Genomic DNA, 14,612 nt, shown 5'->3' with positions numbered 1-14,612 from the left:
CTATCGAGATATGACAACACTATCTCCCATCCCTTTAATATAGGAGCTATGATGCTATTAAATAATAGTGAATAGCATTGCTCCTTATACACAAGTTATCATGCCAAATTTCGTTTCTTATAGACGCCAACACAAACATATGAAATATCTTTTCCTCTTTTTTTTTTTTTTTTTTTTGACTTTTTGGGTTCAAGTCTGAAAACGCGGATTTGGAAAAAATTCTGAGGGTCAAATTTGACGCGATTCAAATACTTTCTCTCGTTATGTATACAAGTACATAACAACCGGGAAAATAAAATTAAAAAGTTTAGAAATGCATTTAACTTATTGCTACAGAATATTTTGTCTTGTTTAGAAACGTTTAAATAAAGGGTGGGATACTATAGATTACTATCTATGGAATTTCGGGACTTTGAGTATATATCTGAACTGAGGGGACCGAGACGAGTTCAACGATACTCTACTTTTGGACCGGAGACGAAAAATAAAGAAGTTATCATACTTTTTTCGGCGATCGCGCGATGATAGGGAGTCGCGTCGCTCTCTCCGCTCTCGTATCGCGTGTTTAACCCTACTGGAGATGACCGTAGTCCGACGTCATGGTTTGCAGACTTTACCGCAAGAAGGCAGTACTAGCAACTATGGTGCCGTCTTCATGAGAGCATTAAAAAAGTATGGTAAGTGAAAAAGTATGATAACTTTTTTTATTTTTCGTCTCCGGTCCAAAAGTAGGGTATCGCTGAACTCGTCTCGGTCCCCTCAGTTCAGATATATACTCAAAGTCCCGAAATTCCATAGATAGTAATCTATAGTACACCCTAAAGGGTTAAAGAAATAAATGTCTTGTTATTTACTTTCAACATAAAAAAAACTGTTGGGTCATTTTGACCAATCTCTCACCATCTCAGTTAAGGGTTAAAACTCTTCCTTTCCTTTGCCCACTTTTACACGATTTAGAATATTCTAGCTCGTTGCCTTTACACAACACAAATGCCACGCCCCCTTGACTAAAAAGCAAAACGGCGGACGTGTATTCATTTTCTTCAAACATGGAGTCGATATAGCCAGTCTATGTAGTATATTCTAGCTCATTGGATACACCTGAATGTGTGGATAAATAACTGACAGTTCCAGTATCAATCCCCCTAGAGCTCAAATCTACCTGCAAAATTTTAGAAAATTTCCACAAAAAGCACAGGAGTTATTAAGTTTCAAAGTGGTTTGACAAAATCGTGACCCATAAATACAAATATCCACACATACAGAAAAAACAAACCGATTTTTTTTTGTTTGCATTTCTCGACGTTTCAAAACTCCCAGTTCAAAAATGTAGAAATCTTTGGTAATCGGTAAAAAAAAAGACCCTACTGTCTCCGTTATATAAAACAGCCAAAAAAGTAAAAATAAACAATTCGAACTTTATTTAAAGTCTTTTGATATACAACTGACTTGAGATATTTATTGTCTTACATCAATATGTTCGAAAGAACGAAAGCACTTTTCTCAAGATGACGAAACAATCCATTAAAAATACAGGAAGAAAAAAAAGCAATGAAAGATGAAATATATATTTAAATAGAAATTGTATATTATAGTTTTTTTTTAAATGAGATTTAAAATGATTAAAATCTAAAAGATCTTCAATCTCACGAGTAGGTATAATAATTTTCACGTATCACTTTAACCCTGAAATAATCTCACGACTTCAGAGAAATTGTGTGATCGTGCATCACTCGAGAGATATGAAAAACTAAACTTATTACATGAGAATTTCAACGGAATGATTCCATCTGCTATTTTTGAAGATTAATCTTTTGAATTTATCTTCTATTTAATACCGAAATCATTTTAAAATAGTGCATATCAATACTTTTTTTATTTTAGTGGAATACAATGCTAGTCTCTAAGAAACTTTGATTCTATTTCTAATCCTGATTGATGATTCTATTCGTAAAATTTTCGTCAGCATCATTATTTCGAAAAATTAATAATTCGTACATTCTGTGTGTGTCATAGCAATAACAATGCATCTCGGCTTTTCTGTTACAAATTTTTATTTATTTATTTGTTGAAAATTTTGTAGACTATACTTGAATATAGTGTAAATTGTTTTAGCGCACTTAAACAAATTCAGCAAATAAACTTAGGTATCAGTACCAGTTTTTTCAGTGCACAGAAAATGACGTAATGTAGCAAAAAAAATAAAAATAATAATAACTGAACGGATTAATGGAGCATTCAAAATATCAGAAAAGTAAAACTTGCAAGTCTCGCTATTACTCCGATATCATACAAAATTATTTATATAACATTCGTATCATTTTCAGTTGTCTAGATAATTCCGCACTCAAGAAAAAATTCTTAACTTTTCATAGCAAAACTGGTAACACGCGAGAGCAGCCATGTTGTTGCACTGATGGAAAATTGAGACTTAACATAGTGGGCTTAGTACCGATTTATTTTTCTGAACGCTGCACACTGAAACCAATACTTTTACTAAATAATCCGTACAAGCACTAGTGCACTTAGTTCATTTACTGTTCACATCTTTAGTGAAATGAGTAAACACCCAGTGACATTGAAATCGCTTTCAAAATGTAAACAAAGTCATGTGATTGTGATATACTTTTAAATTTCAGTTTAAAGTGCAAAATCCAAAATGCTTCTAAAAATTTAGTTTGGTTTACAGATAATCTTTATTGGTGTATGCCATATAACCATTCTTATATTAAAAATTCTGGCGAAAACTACTTTTAAGTTTCGTAGGGTTTAATATATTATTTAACGAAATTATTTCGCAGTATAAAAATATATAAAAACAATAAATGTCAAGCAAGACGCTGATAATAGGAGTAACCTAGTGACCCCAATATATTTTGTCTTAAAAACGATTATTAAATTAAGAAAATTACATCTTTTAATATCCAATATAAAATTTATTCAAGGCTGAAGTATTTTAAGATAAATTTATCCATTTAGTTCTCGTATAGATGTTTATGAATGTGGCAGATTCTAAAGTTTTTCTAAGCATAAGATTATTTAATATAAATAAGAGTTTTGCTTTTAATTTTGTATGTTCCCTAAAAATTCAGATACAAGTTTGTATCCCTAGAGATGAGAGATAAATCACTTGAGTGTTTTAAATATCTATTATCTTGTGGATTAGTCTCTGTAAACCTTGTAAACTGGTAGACATATCTCACAGCAGAGTGGTCAGCAAACTATTTTTATTTTTTCGAACGGACTACAAATGCATTTCGTACAATGTGGACGCGCTGAGGATGCGTGGTAGTGAGGATCAGTGCTACCACGCATCCTCAGCGCATCCACATTGATGAGGGGTTGCAAATACACTGTGCCAACCCGAAATGCATTTGTAGTCCGTTCGAAAAAATAAAAATAGTTTGCTGACCAGTCTGCTGTGAGATAAGTCTACCAGTCTGCAAGGTTCACAGAGACTAATCAACATTGTGATACCATATAGCAAGCCGACTATATATTAATCTATTATCTTCTTTGAGTGAAGTTGTGCTTATATTAATGAATTAATTAAAAATATATATTGTTGAGAATTGTTAAACATAACCAAAATAACTTTTTAAAAAACAAGTCTAATATATATAGTGAACTCTTTGATATGGTAACAAACTGATACAGTGAATGATTTTGTTGGTCCTTACTATTCATTGCGTATATAATAAACTCTTGATACAGTAAATTATTTAGCTCTAAGTTCTCCATATCGAAAGTTCACCGCATTTGATATTTCTTAAGCCATTGTTCAAAATTTTACTAATTTTAAATTTATTTTTAATATATAAAAGTTTAAATTTTGTACATACAAGAAAATTTTGCATTAAAAAAAAAAAAAAAAAAAAAAAATTAAACTGATGAAGAAAATTCCTACCAAGAAAACAGATTACGGATTATTGAAAAAGTTACTGTCAAAATGTACCAAACTATTGTTAAAAATATAGAACAAGGTAATGTGAGACACGAATACTTTAGCTGCATAAAAATAATTTGATAATGGTTTTGTATGTGCGCTATATGTATAGACTATATTTAAAGTTAGCGTAAATTGTTTTAGCGCACTTAAACTTATCTATTTAACTGTATTTAAATTTCTACTGTTATTGTGTTTGTTAAGTACACTCTTTCGGAGATGGATTTAGTATCATTATATCCTTATGGTATTTTTATTAAAATATATTGATTTTGTCAAGAGGAAAAGAACTTAATTAAACTGTCTAATCACATAATCGATACTCATTCATAATAGATGATACTTACATCTAGAATATACACTTAATCGAAAATCAAATATAGAACAAACACCTAGCGACTATCAATAATTCCGAGAGACGAAAAAAATTATTTTTATTAATTTCTTGATTCAGTATTGGCGAATTAAAGAAAATGAAGAAATTCGAAAACAAAAATATGATACGCTAATATATATATAAAGTAATGAAAATTTTTATCTAACTTGAACAAAGAGTGCGAGGCTGAAATAAAGGAACAAAGAAGTGATTAGGCTCGGACACCGGACACAAAGAAGCCATAAAATTTTATTTTATATAAAAAAACTGATGCGAAAGTACGAAAGTAATATAAATTAGTTTTTTGTAAATGGTAAAAAAACAGGTTTCATTTGTTTTACTGAATTTATTCATATAATTTTATGGTTTTTCGAAAGAGAAAAACGATCCACAGTAATTTGTTGGAACCCATTTTACGTTTTTTAAATTCCAATACTTATTAGACTTCTAAATTTATCCTCAAAATTTCTGTACTTCATCTAAAAAAAATGATTTTCGGAATATTTCACAAACTTAGACATCGTAACAGCGGAGTACTTAATTCTTTTTAAAATCACTGAAAAAACACAAGGCCGACTATAATATTTTTTAGAAATCGGTTCAATAATAAATAATTAATATTTGACTGAAAAATACTGCTTTAAACCACATTACAAAAATAAAATTTCTTAAAAATTAAAGAAAAATCGAATAATATTTCAAATTTTTCACGATCTTTCTACATGAAAATACCTATTATTATAAAAATTGAATAAAATATTATTGAAACTGCATTTTCCAGCAAAAAAATTTAAATTGTTTGTCACCATCTGTCGTGATTTTATTTTAAAAACGTTTTATTTATAGTAAATATTATAAACTGGCGAAAAGCTTAATTTTGAGGGTAGAGATGAGTTTAAAAAAAAAAAAAAAAAATGTAAATGCTAATAATAAATAAAATTTTCATTAAGACCGTTTCTACTCGAGATATGACACGCCCCTTCTATCTCCCCACCCTGTTGACATTTAACAAACAAAATTTAATAGCGAGGTTGAGACCGAAGTTTTAAACGCGAAAACGTGTACGTCGGACGTTCAGCGCCGCCTTCCTGTAAGCCTAGAAGTTTGACAATGGCGTTTGGAAAGTCAGTGGAATCATGCTCGATGTTCCAAACGACATTGTCAAACTTCTAGGCTTACAGGAAAGCCCGACGTACACGTTTTCGCGACGTTCGAACGTCCGACGTACACGTTTTCGCGTTTAAAACTTCGGCCTCAACCTCGCTATTAGCATCAATCCCCAAACTTCTACACATAATTTCAGAAATTTTTGACAAAAGACACATCAGTTAATAAGCTTCAAAGTGGGTGAACAAAATCGTCCCCCAATACACATGATCACAAAAATCCTTACATGCAGAAAAACACTTTTATTTTTTTTTATTATTTTTTTTTTTTTTTGCATTTCTCGAAGTTCAAGGTCCTGAGTCCAAAAATGTAAATATCTCGGGAGGGTCAATTCTTGACGGCGTATCATACTTTCCCTCTGTTACGTATGTACAAAAAGTAAAACTGATGGTTAATTTTTGAAGTTTTAAAATATGATTTCGAAGAAAAAATGCTATACTGTACATTAAGTTAAAATAATCCTTAATTGACTCGATTATCAACATATATTCAATTTTAAATATTCAACCAATTAGTAATTACTGTATAAGAGAAGATGAAAATTCTGTTTTTGATGCTTTTGTCACTAAAAATAGTGACAAACAGAATTAAAATAAAAATATTTAACAGATGAAATATATAAAAAGTTATCATTAAATTTATTGAGAGATTTTCTAAAGTAATTTTATTACAGAATAGAAAAGCAGTCATTAAATCTAGATTTCTTCTCATTTGGAAAAAAAAAAGAAAGTTTATCAATTATATGACAATTAGTATTATTATTGTGCTTAAAAAATTAAGTTAATAAACTAATAAATGAAGCGTAAAAATAAAAATTAAATTAATTTTTACGCTTCATTTATTTTATTACAGAAACCAAGTCCTTAGTATCTAATAATGTTACAAATTATTTCTTAAAATATCACTACAACGTAATTAATTTCTTTCGCGAATTCATTTACTTACCTGACAACATAAAACACAACTGACAACCATCTTATTTTCGATTTAACGCAGATAACATCGATTCAAAACATCAGAATAAGCTATAAAGCGTAACATACAGAAAACTAACAGCATAATTAGTGGGGAAAAATTTTTTTCTTCTGGGAAAAAGATGTCACCCAGAATAAGGATTCTTTGATCAAAATGATATTTTTCTTGAAATAAACAATACAATTTTTATTAAACTTGGATTAGGAGATGATATACGATAAGAAAAACTCTCAGCTAGAATTACTAAAGACTAAAAACGGTAGCAATGATTGGGAAGACTGCTTATAGGCCAAGAATAACTTACACTAAGTTTTGTACCTAATGAAGAAAGCCAGAAACAGAGAAAGGAAAAAAAATTGTAGTCGAAAATCTTAGTTTCAGAAAAAATATATATAAAAACTTGTAAAAAGAAGAAAATGCTTTGAAACATTTTATTTATTTTGCTAAATCGAATAATTAGTTGTTATTTCTTCCCTTACGGCAGAAGAACGCGCTTCTATTGAAAATGACCAAGAAGGCAACGACCCTGGACAGAACAGGATGTTCGAAGGAATTCAATCGAGGCGAAACGTTTTCATCGTAACATCTCTCTTTCTGAAGTAAAAACGGGAATATCTCTTGAAATATATTAAAATTTTGCATTCTCATTTAATTTATAAGCATCTTTTTATTATATAAGTCGAGTTTATGTAATGAATTCCATAAAATTCTTCATGAAGAAATAAAGTTTGATAATAAAAAAAAGCTTGTTCCGATTCACCGTGCATGATAATGAGTCAAATTATCTACACAATAAGATATTACGTTCTCAATTCAACCATTTAAAAACTGCAAGATTTCTTTAAATAAAGCTTGGCTTTAAATATAACTAGAAACATATATATAAATTATGTGTCTTACCCGACTTTCAAAGAGTAATATTTAACATAAACCTATAATGAAGTCAAAATTTAGTTACATAATATTTTGCAGCACGATTCTTATGTTTAAAAATCATAAATCTACTTTAATAAATGTTGAATCATTATTTTAGATATAATGGCTACTTAACAAATTTATTGGGATTAAATGGGTTAAAGACTCATCTAGTGTCCTTTAAATAAAGAAAAAATTGTTGTTAAAGTATTTAAGGACTTTTATTGTGTTAAAAGTATTAGTGCACTTTAAATAATGACAAAATTTAATTATCAATCAGAAAATTGTTTTAAAATATATATTTATATACTCAAATATGCAAATTATTGTTATACTTCTACAGAAATATGAAAACTTTATATAAGAGAGCATTTCACTGTTATAAAGTTTATCAATATATTTAATTTCATAATTCTTTAGTAAATGGCAAGTGTAAAGAACTAAAAATAGTTTTTACAGCATATTTTAAAACAATTAAAAATGATTCATTTGTAAAATTGTATTTCCAAAGTTTTTGAATTTTTAATGCTTGATTTGTTTTTTTTTTTTAGTTAGTTAAAAAAAAAAAGTCTGAAGAAGTGGCATTTTAAATTATTTAAGTTTTAATTTAAAAAAAAATTTAAAATTTAAAATCAAATTTATGCAATTAAAGTACATAATATTAAAGTTTATAACAACCTAATTTATCAATTTAGTAGTTGTTATCAACTACTAAATTGATGAATTATCAGTGAACAAAATCTTTTATGAGGTTCTTAAAATATTTCTTTAAGCTACAATAATTGCAATTATCTGGTAAAAACTTATTAAACTTCAAAATTGCAAATGAGTTAAATTTTCAGAACTTGACCATATGTTATAAAATATTCATAATGAAAAAATAAATATCTATTTGAAAACAAAAGAATTTTTGTTACTTTATATGAAAATTAAATTTTCACATAGATAATTTTATATTTTCTTTTTTACCCATTTAAAGTTTAATATTCATCTTAAATGTTAACTGTCTATATTCCTTACATATAAAAATGTAGGAAAACTCCAATATTTTATATTAAGTTCACTACTAAAACCTTATAAAATTTCAGTTATGATTAATAAAAATAAATTAAACAATACATTCAAGTTTATTAAATCATAAACTTATATGTAATTATTTTATTGCTTTAATCTAAGAAATTAATGTTCTGTAGATAAAAGTTTACATCTTTGAAAAGTATCCATGATGATTTACAATGAGTATCAGCTAATTAAATACACTGTAGAGATATATCACCTGTGATTATATTTTGCTTCAGTTCATGAGTTGATATGGAATATTTATCAACTAATTATATATTCATGTTACGTATAGTCTGATTCTAAACTTATTTTATGAATGTGTGAATTAAAGTTAACTAAACAAATTTTCATCTGCAGAAAAATGATCTGGTACAATTTCAAGAACGTTTCTACAAAAAAAGAAACACTCCTGTTATATTTTTCAGTAATATTCAGTCTATAATTGATTATGCTTTACCTGTTTGGGTTTCTGCTTCTCATTCTCTTCTGAAAAATTAAATACCAAACTTTCCTAAATATACCTTCTGAACAAGCTATCTCATCTAACCTTTTACTGATTCACCAGATGTTACTCATATTTTGCTTAGGACTTCCTGATCAGCTATTTACATATAAATATTATAACAGTTTGCTTCCTTCTTAATATATTAGCCTAAGAGCCCTGTCTCTTCAAACCAGAAATAGTTCATGTCTTTAAGTTCTATTTTGTCATCTCAATATTACTATCCATTCCTTCTTTTTCTAACATATAAATCTGATGTCAATATAGAAAGTATGCTACACTTTAAAAATACCATAAACATAAATATAATTGTAAAAAAATATTCCTACTGTACTTTATCATAATTTTTTCTCAATTAACACATTCTTATGTGCTTTTTTATATTATCATGCATATCATGTTCTCATATTATTAAGTGTTTTTGTAATTATTAATGGACCTTGCTGTTTATTTTTGCTGTATTGGTCCTTATGACATTATTCTTTACTTATTAATACAAGCAAACAGAACATAAATTTGCTTTATTCAAATGACTTAATGTTCCACCTATTATTGTTTAAGCATATATAATATTTATATACACTTTATTTTTTATGACAAATTTTAAATGCTGATACAAGGTATTTAGTAAATCATTAAAACAAAGTATTCAAATGAAAAATTTAAATTTTGTATACACTGTCATTGTTTATTATCAGAAAAAAAAGTTAAATGGTGAATTAATGGTTGTTATGTTTTCTACAATCATAATTAAATAACAAATGTTTTTTGGCAGTATTTATCAACTATCTTTGTTCTATTCTGTAACTGCTATTTTGTATGTTGATCAATATTTCAAATCTGAAAATAGTCAATAAATGCAAATGAAAATGTTTGTTATTTAATTATAATTAACTGCTAATTTAAAAGTAGTTTATTCTATTCTATTCATCTGTTTTAGTCTTCTGTAATTCTAAAACATTATATAAAGACATTTGAAAAGATACTAAAAATATTTTGTATATTTAAATTGATACAGAAAATAGCTGAAAAAGTAGTAAATTAAATAAAAAAATAAATAAATAGTGTAATTACAAGAAATTTACATAAGTTTTTTGTTATAATTACAGTGTGTTTATTTCCTGTGATTCTATTAGACAATAGACTTTAAAAAAAGGCCAACTTTTTTATATCAACTAAAATTTCATTTTTCCTACTTTAAATTTCTTCTTTTCAAAAGTAATTTTTTTAATTACTTCTTTATATTTTTTCAATAATGCAAATACAATTGAACTTTTTATATTAAAGAAAAACAAGAATTCAGTAAAAAAAATGAAGAAATTTGTACTCTAAATTTTTAACACATTTCATCTGTCTACAAGAAAAATTTTTTTACAAATCTCTTTCATATGTATAAAAATTCATATTCAAATGCAAGTAGTGACTTGCATTTTTAAGTGTAAAAATATTAATGCCAGAATTGAATAATTGCAATAAACTAAATGAAAAAGCAAAAAATATACTTAACTATATTCATATTAAATAAGCAATTTACTAACAGCAACTTCATGCATCTAATTCCAATATATATAAAACTATATATATTTAACATATGGATTAAAATTAGATATACTAGAGATACTGGATCAAGATATAACTATGCTATCAAACAAAAACCAAATAAAAACTAATTCAGTCAAATTAAATCACTTACCTTATATTTGTTATGGAAAACCAAACTGTATCATATAAAGATCCTCAAGATTTCATAAGTGACTAAAAACTATATAACTCTATTTTATATAATTATAAGGATTCTATGCATTAAAAAAACCCCTATATTTATCAGTAGAATTTTATTTGATTCTATACTAGTTGAGGTTTATACCAACAGCATTTAAAGGATGCCTCAACCCAACTAAATACTTAACTACAAACACAGAATAAAGGAGCTTTTGAATAAAGCTATTAATATTTATTCAAAGACTTCTTTATTAAAAGTTTTTTTTTAATGATTATTGCATTTTAATCTTTATGAAATATATATTCACTAAACTGCTAATTACAAATATTAGTAAATTCATAGAAAATTAATACTACTGATTACAATGAACTCAGCAACAAATAAAGAAGCAAGTTAATTGAATGTCATTCAATATTTCCATATAATAAATAAGCAAAATCTTTGTTTTTTAATTTATTAGAATTAGAATAGTCATTTTTTAAAAATTAGGAAAAACAAAAATTTATTTTAAAATAATCAAACAAACGTATTAAATTCATAATTCTAGACTCTTTATGATGTACAAAAAAGAATGAAATAAAACCATGAATACAAATTTATAATTTATCACACAAATGTTTAATGATAATTCAGATAAATGATAACTTTTATCATTATACTTTGGATTAAACAGTTTAAAATAAATTTAAATACAGTTGTAACCATTCCCATGATATGTCTCATTCATTGAATATGATAACTGCATTCATTAAAATAATTTTTACTCTGCCAATACTTCAACATTTACTCACATCTTTATTTTCTTGTGAAGGATAAAAAATTACATTTTAAAATAATTTATCATATAAAATTTTTTTATTTTTCGGTTTGAGCTTCAGAAAGCTTTAGACAGATCTGAACATATTACATTTAAACTATTTGAAAGATTGTACAAAAACATTAGGAATTATGAACTTTAATCTCTTAATGGATATTCCATGAGATCATAGACCTTCTGATATTTGTATCCTGTCCCTCTATGAGAGTGACAATTACAATACATAAATTTTGTGTTTTTGAAATAGTATATTAAGGGCATAGCTAGACCAACTACCATAAGGGTGGCTCTAGCAAATTGTGGGATAGCCTTACCAAGAGTCTGGCAGTTATGGAGTACCCCAGGGAAACAGGGTCCTGGGCCCACTGCAGAAAATTTTTGAAATATATACATTAAATAATATACAGCACATACAAAACAGAAAACAAAAATATTCAAAACTTAAACAAAAAAAGTTTATATATATATATATTTTTTTAAATAAATAAATACATGAATAGAATTTCATCATTTGAAAAACCGGATAGGGATGGTTGAGTCATCTCTGAGCCCCTTTAGATACAGGCCAGCATAGGCTATATATATCAGGCTAACTTTAGTGTATTGAATACTTTGAGGATGATACAATAAATATTTCAAAATCTGGATTTTTGATGTTCAAGTTTTTGACATTTTGAATATCTTCGGGACAATTCAATAAAATAATTTCATTAGCTGACAAAAGTTTGGCAAACATAATTCAAAGCTGATCTGTAAAATTATTTTAATAAGTGTTAAAAATTTTTTAAATGTCAGTCTTAAAATGTAAGATAATTTTATTTTAAATGTGTATGAATTGTTTAAGAGAAACAATACAATAATCAGCTATACTTCAGCTATCATCTAGCATCTATTATACTTAATCAGTTTTGAAATTAAACAATCCTCATAGAAAGTTTCAATAATTATCAGACTCTAAACCAGATAGGGGCAACTTATGACCCATGACTAAATGCAGCCCTCTATGATTTTTTCTATAACCTGCTTACTGTCAAGATCCTTAAATATATTTACATCATATTTGTAATTTAAAATAATTCCATGTGTCCAGTGAAAAGTCATAAGGTTACAAGCAATAAATTTAAAGACCAGCAATTGATAGTATTCACATTTATTTTACAAACGTAGAATTTCCTTTATAGCAAATTTATTAAAAACCCGTCCGACCCGATCCGGCACCAAAATAGCGTCATAGGACACTATTATAAAACATTATATAGCTTAAAAATCGTAATATATCTCCACGAAAATAATGCAACTGCATATAACAAAACAGTCTCAATAAAGTAAAAAATCAAAGCTGGAACAGATAACTTGTAAAATCAAATCCATTTGCTGGAAAAGCACGAATGGTTTCGATTTAATAGTCTCAATAACATTTAAGCAGACTTTTCACCAATAACAATTTTAACACATAAGCAAAACAACAAAATTAATTTAAAGAAATTACAAAATACATTCTTAGATTTTTAAGATTAATTTAACAACAAATAATATAAAAGAAAATTTATGCTTTAATTACATTACATTTTATACTTCGTATTAAAACTTTATACAAAAAAAAAAAAAAAAAAACAATTTCTGAATAAACTGGGTATATAAATTTTAAAATATATATGCATATACAAAAAATTAAGTTGAATAAATATTAACATTAATTATAATAAACTTATTATTAAAGATAAATTAACATACGGTTAAATCATTAAAAAATATACTACTGAATCTTAAAAACGTATGAATTAAAATTTCAAAATCATTTGTAATTTGAGAGTAACGAATGGCTTAATGATTATTAACAGTAATTAAAAATATGAAGAAAAAAAACTGATGAACACGCGGATAGTGAAATTGATTATTTTTTAAAAGAAATTGATTACTTTAGAAAAATCGAAGATCGACGTAAATAATTAAACATTTCATATTTTTCAAATGTGAATAACGATAAAATTTATCAACGATTATAAATAAACTTTTAAATTTAAAAAGAAAAAAAAAAATGTCAAATAATGCATCGGATAACCGTTCAACGTAACATTTAATTAAACGTAGATTTAAAATAATTAAATAAATTGAAATTTTTCAATTACGTTTAAGTTACCTTGAAACTGTGGCTATCGATATCATTTTAAAATCGACCCCGTACACTTTTGTATGGAAAAGAAGTTCAAACTTTCACACCTGCAGCCGCCATAACATCCAGACATGATCCGGCGCAAGCGCAATTCAGACTTTACCTTTCACAGGTAACGTAGTTTTCGGTTGTGTTATCGTCCCATACAAAAACATGAATAAAAATAAAAAATAAAGAAAACAAAATTCTCTTTTACACAAATGCATTATATATATATATTTTTTTCCTGTTCTTTTCAACTTACATTTAAAAAACTAAAACACAAATACTTTAAATTTTGTATATAATAAAGGAAATTTTAAATAAAATATTTTAAAATTTTGAATATTTTATTTTATTTTTTTTTTGCATTCATAAATTTTGAATTAGCAAATTGTTTTAGTGTTATTTTTTTCTTTATATATAAATTAAACAATATTTTGTTTTGTATATATATATAATTATTACATTAAAAAATATAACAAAAATTTTTAAATAATATAATTTAATTATAAAATTGAATAAATGTATAATTTTTAAGAGTATTAATTAGAATATAACATAATTAAATTTTAGTTCTGATAGTTTGACTAAAAATTTTAAAAAATAATTAAAAATAAATTTAAATTTAATTTTATTTAGGTTCTATTTGTTTATATCTTAGAATGTTTAAACCTTTCAAGGAATTTTTATAATACAGTATATTTAAAGTAAGGAAGTTTCGTGTTTTATTTCAAGATATTTTTGATAAAGTTATGATATATTGCATTTTCCTCAATATAAAACAGAATTTTACATCAAGATAATATCTCTATAGCGAACTACATATACATAAAAATTATTATTGATATAATTTAATATGTGATTTGATAATTTGTATATATAATACTGAATGTTGAATATACATATTCATAAATACTACAAAAAATGTATGAATGAAGTGGAAAATTTAGATAAACAACAACAGTACTTCATTT

The 14,612-nt window shown here is 26.3% G+C and overlaps 1 protein-coding gene across 1 annotated transcript in view; it reads right to left on the bottom strand.

The window, feature by feature from the left end:
- LOC136977465 (FERM domain-containing protein 4A-like) overlaps window positions 1-13,776 on the bottom strand; it is a 146,034-nt gene extending 132,258 nt beyond the window's left edge. The window contains exon 1 of the mRNA XM_067272959.1: window positions 13,624-13,776. The gene's annotated coding sequence lies outside the window, so the exon portion shown is untranslated. The remainder of the gene's footprint in view (window positions 1-13,623) is intronic.
- Between the last annotated feature and the right edge of the window lie 836 nt (window positions 13,777-14,612).

This window comes from Centruroides vittatus, unplaced genomic scaffold, assembly GCF_030686945.1.
Source record: "Centruroides vittatus isolate TY-2023 unplaced genomic scaffold, ASM3068694v2 contig_459, whole genome shotgun sequence".
Classification (NCBI taxonomy): domain Eukaryota; kingdom Metazoa; phylum Arthropoda; class Arachnida; order Scorpiones; family Buthidae; genus Centruroides; species Centruroides vittatus.
Note: the sequence above shows the minus strand (reverse complement) of the source record. Positions and strands in the feature narration are given on the sequence as shown.